This window comes from Spea bombifrons, chromosome 1 (genome assembly GCF_027358695.1).
Source record: "Spea bombifrons isolate aSpeBom1 chromosome 1, aSpeBom1.2.pri, whole genome shotgun sequence".
Classification (NCBI taxonomy): domain Eukaryota; kingdom Metazoa; phylum Chordata; class Amphibia; order Anura; family Pelobatidae; genus Spea; species Spea bombifrons.
In genome coordinates this window covers 62,567,243-62,587,374 of record NC_071087.1, presented here as the reverse complement: position 1 = coordinate 62,587,374, position 20,132 = coordinate 62,567,243, and the positions used below count along the sequence as shown (strand labels likewise).

Genomic DNA, 20,132 nt, shown 5'->3' with positions numbered 1-20,132 from the left:
TAAATATATATATTTGCCAAAAAAATATAACATATTACACTCAATAATTAAGTCAGTTGTGTTTTGATAAAACATTATTGTTTCAAGGAAACAAACAAAAAACCCTCCCCGTGGCAGAAGTAATTATTCTCATTGTCCTCAAAAGAAAGGCCCTAACCTTTCTGCTACTAGAAGGACATTTTTATAACTAAGGGCGTACACGTAAGCACACTGTGGACAGTTACCAATAATTTCACTCAAAATCTTCCATGTCAATCTTAGACAAGGCTTCTTTTACACGGATGACTATATCCTCGTGCTGAGATGGGTTCTTCATAATCACGTCATGAAGTTTAGTCAGGTAGTCATCAAGATTTTCTTGTGTTGCTGTCTCACCAGTGCCTACAATATAAATTGGGACATGAAAAGTATTATTGAAGCCGGTCTGCAATGTCCAGTAAGTCAAGAGCACTAAGTGACAAAGAGTATCAATGAGACAAATATTACTGTCAGAGGAATAAATAATGAAATATTTTTGTTAACGACAGAGCTGTGTTGAGTCAAAACATTTCAACTTGCTGACTTCACTATGTATTATTAAGGGGAAAACCAGCAAACCAGGAAAGTTTCTCTGGCAAAAAGCATTGACCATGACTTGTGTATTATCAAAAATCTCTCCACAGTGACTCTGCATTATGAAGCCGAACACATCCATTTCAACAGTAAACAATCACCAGGGTTGCTTTTTTTGTAAGCTGAAAAGCTTCAAACAAATCGCGTGTTCAGTGAATAAGCCTTTGTGATTATTTTTGCAGTGAAACACAGCCTACTTTACAACAATAAAACTGATACTTCCAGATGTATTCAGCTATCGAGACTCCCAAAGAGCCTAACTGTCGGCATTCATATTTCAGCTGTCGGGTTCCTTTTGTTTTTGGTTTACTCTTGTAGGGGTATAATGGCAAACTAATTTAAAAAATACATACAAATACATACAAAAAGAAGCGATATAATATCACTCCACTGTATTTCAACTATTTGCATGTTTTATGCTAACATTATAGTGACTTATTGACTAACACCTTCATCTTTGTACAGCGCTGCTTTATAAATAAAGTATAATAATAATAATAACACTGATAAGACATCTACTAGTCCATAATGTTGCGCCTTCTAGCCATTTATCCAGCTGTCCCAGGGTGGATTTAAATGTCACTACAGTATACATATATGTGAACGTATAATAAGTGAAAAAAGCATCGGGTTGTTACAGAACAGAAATATGGCAGATAGAAGCCGCATGTGAATTTGTAAAACAAACTTTGTGAAAAAGCCTATGTTATCTGATTTAAAAAAAATATATATCCTTTTTTATATACTATTAAAGGTAACCACTAAAAGTGATGCACTCCTAATATTTTGCTGTAAATATCAAAACAATAAATTCCAGATGAGGTGTTCCCAAAATCAAGACAAGTAGATGAATTTGGCTTCTTTCTAATTATATATATAATTTGCCCTGAAACATAAAGATGTTATTTGGATAGACATCCCAAATGAAAAAGGGAACGTTGCTGTAGGACAAAGACAGAATATCTGTGGACTTCACTAACCAGGGATGGGCAAGGAGGAGAAGCAGCTCAGTAGGGGTTGATGAATAGCCTGCAGATCCTGCTCAAGCTTCATAACAAATTCTTCTCTGGCTTCTATATCCTCTTCAAGCCACAAGTTGTAATGCATCAAACCATAAGAGTTCTGTCTGAATTTAATATTACTCTTCTCCAACTCCAAGTTCCTACTGGTCAGTTCTTTCAGCTCTGTTTCACAAGCTGCATGAAAGGTGGGAATGGACACATTAGTGGAAAAACATCTTATAAGATATATGTCTTATGCATAACCTATAATGATAAAAAGGTATATCCGGTGCTACAATTTTCTCTTCCATCCCTCTGCATCCATCCTGATATTCTATACCATCATGATTTACATATTATATTAAATACATCACTGCGTCATTTGGATTTTAAGTAGAGTTAGTGGGGAGTAGAAGATAAATAAAACCACACAAAAAGTACTCCTCTGCTACATACATATATAAATTACATTTCATCCTTTCCTTATTAACCTTCCAGATAAACTGATCTGTTCTACATTATAGTTTGTACACTGATCTTTGCTGCATCAAGTTTTTACCTGTTTTGGGGGATTTGATTTCGGCTTAGTGGGTGGGAATATATTTTGTTTCAGCTATACATCTTGTGTGCTTAACAACTGTTTTCTATACAATCGGTACATACAATTAATGCTTATGTCACTAGGAAATTAAGTATGTTTTGCTAATCATTGAATACCATTGTCATCAACAAAGAATGCAAATTAGGTTAGATTAGATAAATATTACTTTGGAAGAGGTTGGTGGCTGCTGGGTGAATAGACTTGCCAAGTTGCAATCGTTTTTGGTTTTACCAAAAAGGTTTTGTTCAAAATCTTATAAGGTAATTTTCCAGTTTACAAACCTTTATATTCATTCAAAAACTCTTTGGTAAAAATGGGTACATCACATGTGAGGAATCCATCAGTCTCAGGATCTTTGCTCTAAAAAAACAGAAAAATAATATTGTATTTCTAAATCTAAGACAACAACCAGTAACCAGGTGATGAAAGACCACAAAAGCTGAATTAAGCCACATGGAATGCTGCTTACCCCCCCCCACACACACACACACACACAAAACAAAAACACTAATACAATAAAATACTATAACATGCATTCACGCCACTTAACAGATAAACCATGCCGTATTTACTTCGGGACTGTGTGACAGGAGGAGAACAAAGTTGGATAAGATACAAAGTCATGCATGGAGTTACTACTTTACTCACTGTGGATGGTTGCTCGTCCAACAAGGTGGTAACAATGGTGGGCACGTTGCCTTCCTCTAAATAAAGAACAAATCACAATAAAAACTACTGATTAAAGTCAAGGATATAATAAATATTTTACTGAATACTTCTAATTGTTAAGACATATTTACAGTGGGATGTAGATGCCCAAAAATACATATTAGATGACAACAGGACACATATCGGTAGGTATATATATATATATATATATATGTATGTGTAGTGGAGCAGAGTGTGCAGACCTTTTTTGATCTTTTTAGGTGGGATCTTTTCTGTGCACATCTTGTATGCTTCAGACTGTTGGTACTCCCTGAGCTCCATCATGTACTGCTGCTTGTCCTTCTCTGCCTCATCAAGATATTTCTATAAAACAGAGCATGTTAACTCCAACTGTTAGACCTCATATGGAAAAAGTATAATCATTAGTACTCAAGCATAAATTTATCCGGCTCTTTTTCATTCGACAGCTCTCCTTAGCAACATTATTATAACCGATATGAAGAAAAAATAGGAATAGCATTCTTCTTGTTGACGCCAATGACTTTGTAACTGAATAGATTTGGGTTGCTTGTCCCTAGCCAAGCTAGATAACAAGCTAGATAGTTAGCAGATACTACATGCTTGTCTACTCAATTTGCATGCTGTCATTAAAAGTGTGGTGTCAATCATTAAGCAGACATTGAATATAAACTCACTCACCCATCTGATAGGGGTCTGTATGTCTTGTTAATGACACCGGTGTAATAAATAAATAGTAAAATGCCTAATAAGCATACAACCAAAAAACCTAATTGCTAAAACTAATACTAATGGAAACGGAAACAAAAGTACTAAAAAGGACAAATACATTTAGCATAATACCGTATTGGCTCGAATATAGGCCGCACTTTTTCCCCCCACTTTAAGTCTTTAAAGTGGGGGTGCGGCCTATATTCGGGGTCTAGCGCCCGACGCCCGGGACATGCAGTCCCGGGCGCCGGGCAGGCAGCGGGGTTAGGATACAGATCCCCCGCAGCGGTGCAGGGGACCCGTATCCTACTATCCGATACGCTCAGACAGCCTCCCCTGCCAGCACTTTCCACGGGGGGGGGGGGCGGCACGGGAGGTTGTCTAAGCGCATCGTCCGGACGGTCACCGGCTGCGGCGATGCAGGAAAACAGCCTCCGGGTTGTTTACCCGCATCGCCGCAGCCGGTGACCGTCCGCGCGATGCGTTTTACCTCTGCCCCCAAGACTTACCGGAGCATGATTCCCGGGTGTCTTGCGGGGCCGGCGGGGGACATCTACGCAATACGCGTATACAACTTCCGGTTGTATACGCGTATTGCGTAGATGCCCCCCGCCGACCTCGCAAGACACCCGGGAGTCTGCTCCAGTAAGTCGGGGTGGGCAGAGTGGCAGCATATCTCGGGGGGGGGGAGAGGACAGTGGCAGCATATCTCGGGGGGGGGCAGAGTGGCAGCATATCTCGGGGGGGGAGAGGACAGTGGCAGCATATCTCGGGGGGGGGACAGTGACAGCATATCTCGGGGGGGGACAGTGGCAGCACATATCTCAGGGGGGAGGAGAGTGGGAGCATATCTCGGGGGGAGAGGACAGTGGCAGCATATCTCGGGGGGGAGGACAGTGGAAGCATATCTCAGGGGAGAGGACAGTGGCAGCATATCTCGGGGGGGGAGACAGAGTGGCAGCATGTTTTTTTTTTGGTGCTTTTTTAAAGAAAAAAACTTTTTTCTTTAAAAGAAACCAAACTTTTAGGGTGCGGCCTATATACGGGGGCGGCCTATATCCGAGCCAATACGGTAGTTTGTTTCTGAAAACCAAACCTGCTTCTCTGGTGCTGGCAAACTGCTCCACTCAGCTCCCAGCATCTTTGTGATTTCTGAAAATGGCAAGTCTGGGTGCTGACTTCTGATCCGTTTTCTGCGTTCATTCGAATATCTAACATACCCCGTGACTGGGGGTTTGGGTCCACTGGAAACGGTCTTTTTTCTCTTCTTTCCTGTTGTGCACTCCTTCTTCTTACCAGGCTACAAAAAAAGTTAGTTTGATATATGGTTTTATTTTCCACAACAAAACATTGCAGCCGTCCAGTTAGTTTGACTGTTTAAGAGTTTTTCACCCTTGGGTGTCAACAAGAGCAGCAGGCATTTTGTTTTTTATGACATCACACATTTTAAGGTATTATTTTTATTAGACTGATCTTTGTAACAAAAGACGCATTTCTAATAAAAAAAAAGATTTTTTCGATCTGTAAAAACCAATATCCACTACATAACATACTGCCTCTTCATAATCTATATTGGTTGGGATATTAATCTGTAGTGTGCCAGGGGTTCATACAACACATTGTAAACTAATCTGACATGCGCAGCATGAACACCACTTATGGATGGGACAAAATGTAAATATAAAAAAATTATGATATTTACCTGCAACTTTTTCCCAGCTTTCTCTTCTCCACTGGTTTGCAGCATGTTCTCTCTCTTCTCGTGTTTAATGGCTACAAGAAAATTTCCACCATGTGCTTAGTTACAGGATTTCTGAAGTAAAAGTATAAATCATAACAGCTGAACTATCCCTGTACAGATGCAGATGGGTATTAAAATCCCAAATATTATAAGAGTAATATGGGAAGCAATAAATAAAAGTTTCCTTATGTGGCAATATATAATAAGAGAATTCCTGCCCTCACAAAACTCCTGTCAGAGGTCTGGCTGTCTGCACCATTATCCTTCGAGTTAAGCTTCCGTTATTATGATTTCATGGTTATATAGCACAAAGATTTCAGCCAGCGCTGCTTATATTATATACATTAAAAGGGCATGACAAAACTAGAATATACAGACTAATACAAACTGAAACGTTAGATAAAGGAGGCCCTGATTGCAAGTTTACAATCTGAGGGAGAATACATCATTAACAGTAATGCCATGTGTAATGCCATGATGTGCCATGCATGTCATTGGTTGTTAACTGATTGTTTTTACATGAAGTGCTTGGCACGTCAGTGGCCGTTAAGGGGTTAAAAGAGATTGGTGGCTGCTAGGTAAATAGACTTACAAGGTTGAAAATGGTTTTAGTTTTACAAAAAAAGTTATGTTAAAGGTAATTTTCCAGTTCACAAACCTTTATTTTCATTGAACAACTCTTTGGTAAAAATGGGTACATCACATGTGGGGAATCCATCAGTCTCAGGATCTTTGCTCTAAAAAACAGAAAAATAATATTGTATTTCTAGATCCAGGACAGCAACCAGTAACCAGGTGATGAAAGATCACAAAAGCATGTACTACTGTAGTTTTGTATGTGTATTTTTTTGTACTTCCTGTGATCTCTTTGGTGACTGTATTACACGCTGCCAGTCCCGCTGCGTCGGGACTTCCTTTTCCCTTCCCCTTACCTCTCATGGTGTACCGTACTTCCCCTCTACCCTCTCCCCCACCTCCTGTTATACTTGTGAAAACCCAATAAAAATATATTACCAAAAAAAAAAAAAAGAAAGATCACAAAAGCCGAAGTAAGCCACATGGAATGCTGTTTCCCAAACACCAAAAAAACCCCAGAAATACTAATACAATAAAATACTATAACTTGCATGCAAGCTACTTAAGGCACAGATAAACCACGCCGTATTTACTTCGGGACTGTGTGACAGGAGGAAAACAAAGTTGGATAAGATAAAAAGTAAGAGGCATGCATGGAGTTACTACTTTACTCACTGTGGATGGTTGCTCGTTCAACAAGGTGATAACAGTGGTGGGCACGTTGCCTTCCTCTAAATAAAGAACAAATCACAATAAAAACTACTGATTAAAGTCAAGGATATAATAAATATTTTACTGAATACTTCTAATTGTTAAGACATATTTACAGTGGGATGTAGATGCCCAAAAATACATATTAGATGACAACAGGACACATATCGGTAGGTATATATATATATATATATATATATATATATATATATATATATATATATATATATATATATATATATTTATATATAGTGGAGCAGAGTCTTCAGACCTTTTTTGATCTTTTTAGGTGGGATCTTTTCTGTGCACATCTTGTATGCTTCAGACTGTTGGTACTCCCTGAGCTCCATCATGTACTGCTGCTTGTCCTTCTCTGCCTCATCAAGATATTTCTATAAAACAGAGCATGTTAACTCCAACTGTTCATATGGAAAAAGTATAATCATTAGTACTCAGGCATAAATATATCTGGCTCTTTTAACTTGTGCATTTTCATTTGACAGCTCTCCTTAGCAACATTATTATAACTTATATGAAGAAAAAATAGGAATAGCATTCTTCTTGTTGACGCCAATGACTTTGTAACTGAATAGATTTGGGTTGCTTGCTCCTAGCCAAGCTAGATAACATAGTTAACAGATACTACATGCCTGTCTACTCAACTTGCATGCTGTCATTAAAAGTGTGGTGTCAATCATTAAGTAGACCAGGGGCCGAATTACCTTCTTTCTGTGTCCTCAAACCGATTCAAAATAGTTTAGAAAGGGCCCTTCTGACTGGACAATTGCATAATTGTGTGTGTGAGCATGGTTGTGCAATTGTGTGTGAGCATGGATGAGTAAATGTGCGTATGTGTGAGCATGGATGTGTAATTGTGTGTGTGTGAACATGGATGCGTAAGTGGGATGTAATGGAGTGTGTGTTAGAATGAATGTAACCATATGTGTTGGTATGAGTGTGTGTAATTTGTGTAAGGGTGTTTACATATGTGTGCCAGAGTGTATGTTGGAAAAGGAAAGGGGCGAGGAAGGCACGGGCAAGTTGTTTGGGGGCAGTGACGGCACAGACTAGCTGTTGGGGAGCCCCTTGGCAATTTTCACATCAGGGCCCTGTGGCTTCTAGTTATGCCACCTGGAAGTAGACATGGAATATAAACTCACTCACCCATCTGATAAGGGTCTGTATGTCTTGTTGCTGACACCGGTGTAATAAATAGATAAATAGTAAAACCCATAATAAGCATACAACCAAAAACCTAATTGCTAAAAGTAATATTCATGGGAATGGAAACAATAGAACTAAAAAGGACAAATACATTTAGCATAATAGTTTGTTTCTGAAAACCAAACCTGCTTCTCTGGTGCTGGCAAACTGCTCCACTCAGCTCCCAGCATCTTTGTGATTTCTGAAAATGGCAAGTCTGGGTGCTGACGTCTGATCCGTTCTCTGCGTTCATTCGAATATCTAACATACCCCGTGACTGGGGGTTTGGGTCCATTGGAAACGGTGCTTTTTCTCTTCTTTTTTTTTGTAGCCTGGTAAGAAGAAGGGTGCACAAAAGGAAAGTCGGCTTTATATATGGTTTTATTTTCCAAAAAACAAAACATTGCAGCCATCCAGTTGCATTTTAGAAAGGCTACTTTAAAATGTGTACGTTTTTAAATGAACGACTAAGTGGTTTTCACCCTTGGGTGTCAGCAAGAGTAGAAGACATTTTGGTTATCGTGATATCATACATTTTAAGGTATTATTAGACTGATCTTTGTAACAAAAGACGCATTTCTAATAAAAAAAGAAGATTTTTCGATCTGTAAAAAACAATACCCACTACATAACAGATGCTTATATTGCCTCTTCATAATCTATATTGGTTGGGATATTAACCTGTAGTGTGCCAGGGGTTCATACAACGCATTGTAAACTAATCTGACAAGCGCAGCATGAACACCATATTTGCACTTATGGATGGGACAAAATGTAAATATAAAAAATCATGATCTTTACCTCCAACTTTTTCCCAGCTTTCTCTCCTCCACCGGTCTGTGCCATGTTCTCTCTCTTCTCTTGTTTAATGGCTACAAGAAAATTTCCACCATGTGCTTAGTTACAGGATTTCTGAAGTAAAAGTATAAATCATAACAGCTGGAACTGTCCCTGTACAGATGCAGATGGGTATTAAAAATCTGGGATATATATGACATTAAAGCGTCATTAAAGGAAATTAATCCTTACGTCAATTGCATTTAATGGAAGGGTTAAATATTCTACTAACGACAAGCTTGCCAGAAACATTAAATATAAAATGCGGTGTGTTGTTTTAAGTGAAATAACTGCCGGTCCCCCTTGACAAACTCCTACAGACACTTACAGATCTCCCTTCAAGGTGCGATTTCACTCTGATGTCTCAGGCGCCACCTTCCGGGAAACTTCCGAAGGGATTCCGCGTCAGGAGAACTCGGATAACGGGTCCTCACCTCAAAAAACGTAAGATCCGAAGCAATCTCACAATAAGCACTAAGGTCGCAGGCTTACTGTCGCCGTTCAGGTAAACCAACGGTTTCAGCTCTGCGCGAGGTGACGACAACCCTATGACGGTATATTGCACTTTTGCCGTCCAATCAGTTTACTCCAATCGAAACGACAAAATGGCGGGCTCACCTCTCTATTATAGGGAAGATTATTATGTCAAAATCATCCCTTAACTTAGTGTTGTATTTTAAAACACTCATGAAGCAATGTAGGTTCCGATAATGTCTCTCTCTCTATATATATTTTACCCCAAGCTACAGAATGCAATCATCACACAGCCCCAGGGGCAACTTTCCCATACAACAGAAAATATGAAACGTATTTTTATTAACATTTTTGTTATTATTATTATTAGTAATATCAGTATTATTTTTATTATTTGGCTGTGTTTTGCTTGTCTCTTGTAGCCATTTTCAAGGTAAATTGATAAATTCTAATAGTCTCTGTCTGGAGACAGCCCCCATCAATTTCCTGGATATATAAATACATTGCTAAATACATAGACATTATACCGTGCATTTTTAACCCCTTAAGGACCAAGGTTTTTTTTCTTACCATGTTTGTGCAAAATGACCAGAGCAGTATTTGTGTTTTTCTTTATTCAACTGTGATTCCCCGCTAACTCATTTAGTGCACCCACACACATTATATATTCTTATTTTCAGCACAACTACTGATTTCTTTTGAAATATTAATTATATATCTGTTAGTATGAAAAATTTAGGTTAGGTATTTGTCCTGTTTGTGGAAACACCTCATATGCCTGGTATTTTCATTTATTTTGGCACTTACAGGGTTAAATATGAATAATGCACATCGCTGTTTCTAAATAAGATTTTTTTTAAATGTGGTATGCTGAGAGTTGCCCCAATAGCAGCCAGAAAAAGAAAAACTGCTAAAGAAAAGTATATATATTTTTAAAGTTGACATCCCAGTAGTATTTTTAACACCAATCTGTCCTAAATGTTGCAGTAAAATTTCATTTTTTTCATTTTTAACAAATCTATTCTATCCAAACACAGTATTTCAGTAATTTCCCCTGGGTACGTGAAATTACTGAAACAACTTGTGATTTGTATTCAGAAACATCCCCCGAGTACATGAATACCCCATATACATGGGTAGGGCATGTCTTTTATTCACTGCGGGTTCAAAATTGGCACATGCACAGTTTTCAAACATGGAGTTTTGACAGATTGCCTTGGATCAGTTTGCTTGGTCCAGGTCTCACCTGAGACACAGTAAAGATCCCATAATTCATTTTAACCCCTAAAACTATATATTTTCAAAAACTAGACAGCTCTGGAAATCTGATTATTTGATATGGCCTACTATCCGGTGAGCGTGCTTCTCTTTTGGACTTTTCTATTTGGACTGAAGTTATTTGCACCCTATTGTGTTTATTTGGGACATCTTTAATATCGGCCACTTCAATTTACCCCCATCAAGCCCTATATATTGGAAAACTAGACGACCCAGAGTATTTTGAATACTGGTACTTTTACACTTTCCTTGCACTAATTCTATTACCTGGCTTTGTCAAAGTTTGTGGTAGTAATATTTTTTGTGTTTTTTCCACACAAATTGTACTTCAGGTATAAAGTTACAGCTCCTGGCATATGTCACTTCAAAACTACACCCTAATATGTGTTCACCAACATCTTCTGAGTACAGTGGTACCACCCATGCATGAGTTTGGGGCTAAAGGGCTACATTTGAGACATGCGCAATTCAGTTTTTCGACTTACGATTTTGACATTTGGGACATCTTTGTATCTGGACAATTCAATTTTACATTCAGCTGCCTTCTCAGGAGGGTGTGGAGAGACCCTCTTAGGAACTTTTTTTATTTGGGGGCGTCACCATCTTGGGAGAGGCAAAATCTCTCGCAATGGTGTTTGTGACTCCTCTCTGGAGCGTTCACAGTGCGTCCGGGGGTGGGTTTTCATTGTCGCTGAATGTCTCATTGTCGAGGCATTCCAGCAACACCGTTTACGCTTAGGAGGTGATAAGGTTTGGATCAGCGTGTGTGTGGGCAGGCATGTGTAAAGACATTGTGAATGTATATGGGCAGTGTAAATGCATGTAAATGACAGGTGTGTGTATATGGCAATGGATATGTGTGTGTGTATGGGCAGTAGTGTGTAAGGACAGTGGAAATAAAATCACCTCTGTAAAAATATAGTGTGAGAGGCACAATTTTCCATTCTTGCCTCGGGCGTAAAAGGAGATAGCTATGTCAAAAAGTTTCCATATGTCAATCAATTGCTTCATATTTTTACATGACATACGTTTTTAACTTCCTTAGCCTAGAAGTCTAATCGATTTTGGTTTCCCACTTGCAAAAATAAATTTAAATATTAACCAATTTACTCCAAACTCTACACAATGCAAGAGCCCATCTATCCAGACATATACTAAAAACGTCAGGACTTTTGGTAAGTCACCAGAATGAGGAATCTGCACACACACCAAAGGAACTCAGGTGCTTAACTGTGCCAGGAAGGGCCAGCTCCCCAGTAGATCAAAATAAATAAAGGCGAGAAATAATGGAGTATGTGCAAACAGTGTATGTAATAGGCACTTAGAAATTTAACCAGTGCAGTTCCATATAAAAACAATCAGTGTGTTAATTAAGTCAAACCAAACAACCAAATCGGCAAAAACAAATATGCTGATTAAAATGAGACGTTCTGCGCATGTGCAAGCATATTCTGTGCATGCGCAAGGACATTATCTCTGATAAAGTAGTGCGAGTGTAATCAAAAAGTTCATTAGTATTACCAAGTGCATATATCACCAGATCCCCATCTGTTATCTTAAAAACCATAAAAATAGTAAAAAGACAATATCTATTGTGAACGAATAAATAGTTATATGACACATCCCGTGAATAAAACAAATAAAAGCCACTGGTTCTTATAATATAGATAAAGGACTTGAATATTTACAAAAACCAAAAATGGAAAGGTCATCATAAATTATGTTAATATACAATGGTATATCATAATGTGACACAATTGTAAAAGTGCAAAGGTATAAAGACAACCAATTCTAAGAAAGTGCATCGATAATAGAGTCAATAAAAGTCAACGAAAAAGTACTCAAGGTGTAACAAATTCAGTAATGTATTTTATTAAAAACAGTTAAAGAGAAGAAAGATTTTGCACAGAATACTTTAAAGTGACACAGTGTTATTAAAATATTGATGAAATAATGTGAATTGTAAGGGTCTGAAACTAGTTTAGGACGACATTAGCACATGTAGAACAAATAGAGAACAAAGAAGTTGAATCTAAAAGAAAAAAGAATAAAAATTAATCATAAAAATATGAAAAATAAAGAAAAATCAACATATATTTTAAATAAAATCAAATAAGAGGCATCAAGTCAAATTCATAATTTAGACCCCTAGGAAAGGTGGTATCTAATTTTTTAATCCAAAACGCCTCCCTATATAATAATTTTTTCACCCTATCTCCCCTCCTGATAGATTCTGGCACCATATCAATAATTTGTCACAAAGTTTAATTATTGTTGTTGATTGGGCAGTTTTTGTGAGTGCCCTGCAAGTGGGCTTCCTGCCGTGTGCCCTGCAAGTGGGCTTCCTGCCGTGTGTGCCCCAACCAGAGGGCTTCCTGCTGTGTGTGCCCCAACCAGGGGGCTTCCTGCCGTGTGTGCCCCAACCAGAGGGCTTCCTGCCGTGTGTGCCCCAACCAGAGGGCTTCCTGCCGTGTGTGCCCCAACCAGAGGGCTTCCTGCCGTGTGTGCCCCAACCAGAGGGCTTCCTGCCGTGTGTGCCCCAACCAGAGGGCTTCCTGCCAAGAGACTTTCGTTGTATATATATATTGTATCATAAGCAATACAACTCTTAATCCTGATCTTCTGTCTGTGGTTTATTCCTGCGCCTGTCTGTAACAACCCCAAGCCATCATGCATCGTGGGGTACAGACAGAACCCCTCGTATCCCCTGCACCTGGGCTCCTATCAGACCTGCTCCCCCGGTTCGTGACAAAGTGTGTATCATAGATTTATAAGTGATTTGGGTTTGAGCCTTGAGGACCTAGATAGCACAGGCAGGGTGTTTATGGGACAAAGATGGCACAGTGTGGGGTGTTTAGGGACAAAGTTGACTCATGCTGGGCTGTTTGGGGACAAAAATGGCAAGTCCTATGTGTGTAATTTGGGTGCTGTGGTCAGTGTGGACGCCAGGGCTGGCATTGGTGTGTGCGACCTGTGATCTATGCCTGTAATTTAGGGGGTATTTACTAGGGCTGCAACTAACGATTATTTTTATAATCGATTAGTTGGCTGATAATGTTTTTAATTAATCGATGAATCAGATAAAAAACAATATGGTAATTGTTCATTTATTTAAAATAATGGAATGAACAAACTGGGTGTTAAAAACAAACATCACAATAAAAAACTTAAAATTTACATCATTAACCTTTTTATCTCTATCACAATGGCATTTCCCTGATTCCCTTCTTATTTTTCTGACATAATAATAAAAAGCGATATTTTAAAGTTACAAGATCACATTTCTTGTTTTTATTTCCTTTTATTTGCCAACCTGCCCCCTAGTTATGCACATCTGACCCCAGGCTTGCCACTCTGCCCCCCAGATATGCCATATACCTCCTATATGCCACTCTGCCTCATTGATATGCCACTCTGCACCGATATGTCCAATAGCCCCTGATATGCCTTATACCCCCTATATACCACTGTGCCCCCTGATATGCCTTATACCCCCTATATGCCAATGTGCCCCCTGATATGCCTTATACCCTAAATATGTCACTGTGCCCCCCTGATATGCCTTATAACCCCTTGATATGTCTTATGCCTCCTTATATGCCTTATACCCCTATATACCAATGTTCCCCCTGATATGCCTTATATCCCCCTATATGCCACTCCTCCCCAGATATGCTTATACCTCCCTATATGCCACTCTGCCCCCCTAATATGCCACTCCGCCACCCAGATATGCCTGATACCTTCCTATTTGCCCCTGATATGCCATACTGCCCCTTGATATTCCTTATAGATATGCCTTATACCCACCTGATATGCCTTATGCCCCCCTCCCATACTCGCTGGTGTCTAGTGGGTGCAGCTGGTGAACCTCTGCTGCTGGCCAGCACTTTCGCTAGAGCTTCTATGTCTGAGCACCAGAAAGTTATGTGACGCTGGGGACAGTGAGGATGAGGGGGCCCACGACGAGGTCCTGTTTGGTACTCTTGTGTAGCAGATTTAGTTGTTTACAAGAAATTATCAGAAAAGACTAAAGTATCTTAATACAGGGCTCGACAAATCCCAGGCGCCAGGTCGCCATGGCGATAGAGAATTTTGTCCTGGCGCCTAGGTTTTGTCAGCCTCTTACATCCAGAAAAAATTGTGGATGTAAGAGGCTGAGTCACCACACGGGGGCACTACTGCTGCTGTCTGCCCAGGAGTCTGGACAGACAGCACAGCCACTCAGAGCCCGCCCCCGAGCCTGAGATCACTCCAACGGAGTGAGCCTGTAGGCTGAAAACGCGGTTGCTGCAAAACCAGCAATCGCGTTTTCAGCTGCCACAGGCAGCTTCAGGGAAGGGGGTTGTGTGTTGATTGGGTCCCCACACAAGTGTGGCGACCTGACACAACACCCCCCAGCTGCCTGATCGCTCCATGAGAGCGACAGTGCAGCGTTAACCCCTTCAATGCCGCGGTCGCGGCATTTAGGGGTTAATTTCCGTTTTGTACGGGGCTCTGCTGCTGGTGGTCTGCCTGGAAGCCCAGGCAGACCAGCAACAGCAAAAACGAGCCCCCACAAGCCCTGTGATGATTCCTGTAGGCATGGAAGCCTACAGCAGTCATCAGAGACTCCCCCTGCAATGGCTGGTCTATAGACCAGCAACTGAGTCCCAGCTGCCAGAGGCAGCTTCAGGGACAGGGGAGAGGCAGCTTCAGGGACAGGGGAGAGGGTTCTTTGATCTCCACATGAGTGTGGAGAGCAGCCCCAACACCCCCTGCTGCCTGATCGCTCCCTGAGAACGACAGTGCAGCATTTACCCCTTCAATGCCACAATTGTGTATGACACATTCGTGGCATTGCAGGGGTTAACATTTGTTCCCACAAGCTTGTGGGGACTAAATATCAGTCAATGCTGTGCTCCAATGGAACATCAGCATTGAAAGGGTTAAAAAAAAGAATTAAAAAAAAAAAAACAGCACTGACCTGAAAGTCCAGGGTGCTTCCAGGTCAAATGCTGTGAGTTTAGTAAGTGGGCTGATTATGATCAGATCACTCCTGACCAACTGTTAGTTTAAAAAAAATCCTGGCTCCTAACTTTTTTACCTGGCGCCTGGATTCACAACAAATTTGTCAAGCCCTGTCTTAATATATATATATATATATATAGCTTGGAGTAAAGAAGAGGATCGGAGATGCAATAGAAGCATTTAAATATTTAATAGGGAATTAACAAAGTAGAAGAGGCAAGCTGATTTAAAAGTAAGAACAATGTTAGAACAACAGGTCATAGTCTAAACCTAGACGGTCAGAGGCTTAGGGGCAATGTAAGTGTCACGTTAACCTCTTTTATTTCCCTGTCTTGCTGTGGTCCATTTCTGGATTTCCGTATGTTCTGTCCTGAACCTCTGATTCCTGGATTCTTGTTCTGCTCTTTGCTTCAGCTCGGTTTCCTTTATAAGGTGTGCCCCACCTGTTATATTTGTCTCAGTCTGCAGTCTAAAGGTATGTCCTTCTCTATTCCATTTCAGCTTTGGTTACTCTGCAGGCAGGGTTTAGCGTTAGGACCCACCGTATATTGGAGTAATTTGGCGTAGTGGTGGGCTAAGCATTTTATGGCCAAATGATGTGAAGGAATCTCCAATTATTATCACATACTCCTAGGCTAGTCCTTTATTTATGTGTGCTTTGCTTGTTATGCTCATTGCTTTGTTCCCCTTGCTTGCTATGTTTCCCTTATATACTCTGCTTAGCTTCCATTCTCCCAGCCGGCAGCATCCTGCACATGATTCTAGTGCTATGTCTGATGCCTGATCCAGGGTGCCTGCAGGACATCTCCAAGTTCTGGTTAACATCAGCTGCTATGTCAGGGCCCTGGTATGTGGCTGCACAACCCTAGATGCCCACCCGGGAGAGTGCAGTTAACTCTATAAATTTACATATTCATACCCACACCACTCTAACATAAAACACTTACGCATACAAATACACATTACCAATACCATACACTTATACATACATACACATAGCCACTATAACACAATGCTCTTACACATATAAACAAACATGCATTCACAATCTAAAACCATAAACTTACATACGCACACAGCCACTCTAACAATATACACTTACATATATATATATATATATATATATATATATATATATATATATATATATAAATACGCACTTTCATTCTCTCTCTGATAATCCTTGCAGCTCACACACATCCCCCTCTTTCATCCTTCCTCTTACATTTGTAGCTCTCCATTTTTGTTAGGAGAGCTACAAGTTTATTTATAATGTTTATTACCTAATGTGAATGTAAGTCCTCTGTTTTAAATAACTTTGTTGTCAGTAATTAAATATTTTTTTTTGGAATACCTCCAATAAACCCTGACGTTTTATACTGAAACAAAGACCTCGGGACATTAAGTACAAACAAGATTATAGGAGGTCTTATTCAGTGTAACTGAAATATCTAATGGTGATTCGATAGTCGATTTGCCTTCTTATATTACTTTAGTATCATCAGCTTCATCGTTAAGAGATTCCTCCAGGATTAGGTGAACTGCTTCATTTCGAGATGATACCGAGAAAGATTTCCAACAGCTCAACAACTCCTATAACAGAAAAAAAGAACAAGGTGTGGAGGGAGAAAGAAGGGATCTTCATTGTGCCTCCAAACTTATAAACTTCAAATATTATAAATTTGTTGTACCTTTGATAGTGTTGGGGTTAATTCTGAGAGAGCTGTGTCTGCTGGGGTTAAAGGCTCTTTTGTGGATTCCCACATATATTGCCGTGTGTCGGGATGTACGGGTGTGCCCCACCCATGGCTTTGGAGATACACTATATAGAAAAAAGTATTGGGACACCTGACCATTACACCAACAGTGACTTTTATGACATTGCATTCTTATTACATAGACATGAATATGAAGTCAGTCCCCCTTTGCAGCTATCTTTCCACATGTTTGAAGCATAGCATTGTTCAAAATTGTCTTGGTATTTACCCTTCAGCATATACATTGTGGACAATGCCTGCTTCCAACCTTGTGCCGCAGTGCACAAAGCAAGGTCCATAAACACATGGTTGGATGAGTTTGGTGTGGAAAAAACTTGACTGGCCTGCACAGATCCATAAGCTCAAACCCATTAAACCACACCTTTGGCCAGAACTGGAAGGGAGATTGCTATCCAGGTCTTCTCATCCAACACCAGTGTCTTACCTAACAAATGCTCTACTGGATGAATGGGCAAAAATTCCCACAGAAACACTCCAACATCTTGTGGAAAGCCTTGTTGGGGTAGTGGTCAGGTGTCCCAATACTTTTGTCTCTATAGGGTATCAAATACCACTATGTTAGGTCATAACATAATCTGTAAACAAAGTGCAAACATCACTATTCTGGCGCTTTCGCACCAGAAAAGTGTGGAGCGCTAAAACAAATATTTATAAGTAGTTGCTGGGTGGTAACATGTAACGTAAAAAAGAGAAATACAAAAATAATAGTGCAGTATGTCTGTATATAGAAGTAGATAATATATATATCCTACTGTCAGGTCCCATGCCGCATCCTCCTTTCGACCCACACCGCCAATATGGCGACGGACGAAGAGGGGTCCGACGTGGCAGACCCGCTCACTCCCCGGCGCTGACGGTACCGCGATCTTCTTCCCGGCACCGTGATCTTCAGGACGGAGGGAACACAACTGCAGGGCCATCCCAACAGAGACAGAGAACACATTCCGTCTCTCGCACACCCTCTGGTGGCGCACGTGCATACACATCCTCTTCTTAAAGGCAACATTCTCAGGTGTATGGAATTAGGTTAATCTTGACATCAGAGGGAGTACCCCTCCCTCCTTCCTATAAATCTGTGTCCTTTAGTTTACTCAGTGCTCAGATATACTGTGCTCTCTACGTATACACGTCAGTGCTGCCTTATCATAGTTTCATTGGATATTGACCCTTCGCTTGCCTTATTGTGTCTGAACCTTCGCTGCCTGAACCGACCTCTGCTAACCCTGACTTCGTCTATGTCTCATCCCTATCGGTACCTCGTTTTGACTCACCCACGTCTCCGACTTCTAACCCGACAGAATATCTGAGCCATACCATGGAGCTCGCTGAGCTGGCTGACGTACTGGATAACCTGACACGACAGGTATCTTCCCTCACCCAAGCCGTCCATGACCTGCAGGCCCAAGCTGCGGCCCCTACACCTAGATTCCCACAACCACCACCGGTTGTACGGGTTGTAACCCCACTTGAGTAACTGACAACCAACCCAGAACCACAGGTGCCTCTGCCAGAATGTTTCACGGGTGAAAGAACCAAAAAGCGGTCTTTTATCATGGCATGTGAAGTACTATTTGAACTGAAACCTCGCACATACCATTCTGATGCCATAAAAGTCCGCACTGTGATTGCCCTCTTATCTGTACCGCCACAGGAGTGGGCCCACGACCTCCTACGCAGCAATGATCCCAGTGTCTCGACCTGGCATTCCTTTGTTACGGTCATGTCCTCCATGTATGATGACCCGCATCGACAAGAAACCGTTCAGTCCGCTATCAGGGCTTTATGTCAGAGTCGTCAACCCGTGGAAGACTACATCACCGATTTCAAACGGTATGCTGTTGACACACGCTGGAATGAACACGGATTGATCAACCAGTTCTGTTTAGGGTTGTCTGAACCCTTGAAAGACGACTTCGCTCATTTTGGGATTCCGGAATCATTGGAGCCCTTTATCCAACAAGCGATTCAGCTAGACCAACGTCTGAGGGAATGACGCCAAGAAAAAGCCGCAACATCTGCTGCACCACCGAGATACTCCTGCTTACTCTCCTTCTGCTTCTCGTTCTCCAGGCCAGACTGAAGAACCAATGCAAATCTGGTTCAAGGAAGGCTGCCACCAGCAGAATTACAACGCAGAAGGCACGAGAACCTTTGTCTCTACTGCGGTAACTGTCGACACACCGTTGAATCCTGCAACTGTCTAAACTAAGCTACACAAGGAGCCTACGATCTGCTTCGAATGCGCCAAGACGATGAATGGAAGACTGTGTTTCGATCCCGATATGGACACTACGAATATTTGGTCATGCCTTATGGACTGTGTAATGCCCCTGCTTCCTTCCAGCATTTCCTTAACGACATCTTCAGGGACCTCCTTGATCAGTACGTAGTGATGTATTTGGACAACATCCTCATCTTCTCCCCTGACCTACATACCCACCGTCTTTATATGACAGAGGTCTTGAAAAGGTTACAACAGCACCACTTATACGCAAAGATCGGAAAATGCATTTTTGAAACGGATTGTGTGGAGTTTTGGGGTTTCCTCATCAGGCCAGGCAACGTTGAAATGGATCCTCGCAAGGTAGAGGCAATCCTCTCATGGCCAATACCACAAAGTAAGAAGCAAGTACATTGCTTTGTGGGGTTTGGCAATTTCTACCGGAAATTCATCCGGAACTTCTCACAGACAATCCAACCATTGACTCATCTCACAAAAAAGGACGTCAAATGGTGTTGGTCATCATCAGCCCAAAAGGCGTTCAACACCCTGAATCATCGGTTCACTTCGGCTCCCATTCTCCATTTGCCAGATCCCAAAAGACCCTTCTTCCTCAAAGTGGATGCATCCAACATAGCAACCGGGGCCGTGCTATCACAAAGAGACTGCGACACAGGACTCCTACATCCAG

At 40.9% G+C, this 20,132-nt stretch overlaps 1 pseudogene; it reads right to left on the bottom strand.

The window, feature by feature from the left end:
• Positions 1-232: 232 nt before the first annotated feature.
• LOC128492179 (SWI/SNF-related matrix-associated actin-dependent regulator of chromatin subfamily E member 1-related-like) lies at positions 233-5,612 on the bottom strand (annotated as a pseudogene).
• Positions 5,613-20,132: the final 14,520 nt, after the last annotated feature.